At 66.5% G+C, this 606-nt stretch overlaps 1 protein-coding gene across 1 annotated transcript in view; it reads right to left on the reverse strand.

Moving 5' to 3' along the window:
- EFCAB6 (EF-hand calcium binding domain 6) overlaps positions 1-606 on the reverse strand; it is a 274,701-nt gene that overhangs the window by 50,843 nt on the left and 223,252 nt on the right. The window lies entirely within an intron of this gene.

Raw genomic sequence — 606 nt, forward strand, 5'->3', positions numbered from 1 at the left:
CCCCACGCGCAGGCGTCATTTGTTACACGCAGGCGTCACTCCCCACGAGCAGTCGTCATTTGTTACACGCAGGCGTCACTCCTCACACGCAGTCGTCATTTGTTACACGCAGGCGTCACTCCCCACACGCAGGTGTCACTCCCCACACACACGGACGTCACTCCCCACACGCGGACGTCACTCTCCACACACGCGGACGTCACTCCCACACGCGGACGTCACTCCCACACGCGGATGTCACTCTCCACACACACGGACGTCACTCCCCACACGCGGGCGTCACTCCCCCCACACGGACGTCACTCCCCACACACACGGACGTCACTCCCCACACGCGGACGTCACTCCCCACGCGCGGGCGTCACTCCACACACGCGCGGGCGTCACTCCTCACACGCGCGGGCGTCACTCCCACACGCGGACGTCACTCCACACACACGCGGACGTCACTCCCACACGCGGGCGTCACTCCCCACAAGCGGACGTCACTCCCCACACGCGCAGGTGTCACTCCCCACACACGCGGGCGTCACTCCGCACACACGCGGACGTCACTCCGCACACACGCGGACGTCACTCCCACACGCGGGCGTCACTCCCCACAAG

Source organism: Sapajus apella, unplaced genomic scaffold (genome assembly GCF_009761245.1).
Source record: "Sapajus apella isolate SASKATOON/1434 unplaced genomic scaffold, GSC_monkey_1.0 scaffold123, whole genome shotgun sequence".
Lineage (NCBI taxonomy): Eukaryota > Metazoa > Chordata > Mammalia > Primates > Cebidae > Sapajus > Sapajus apella.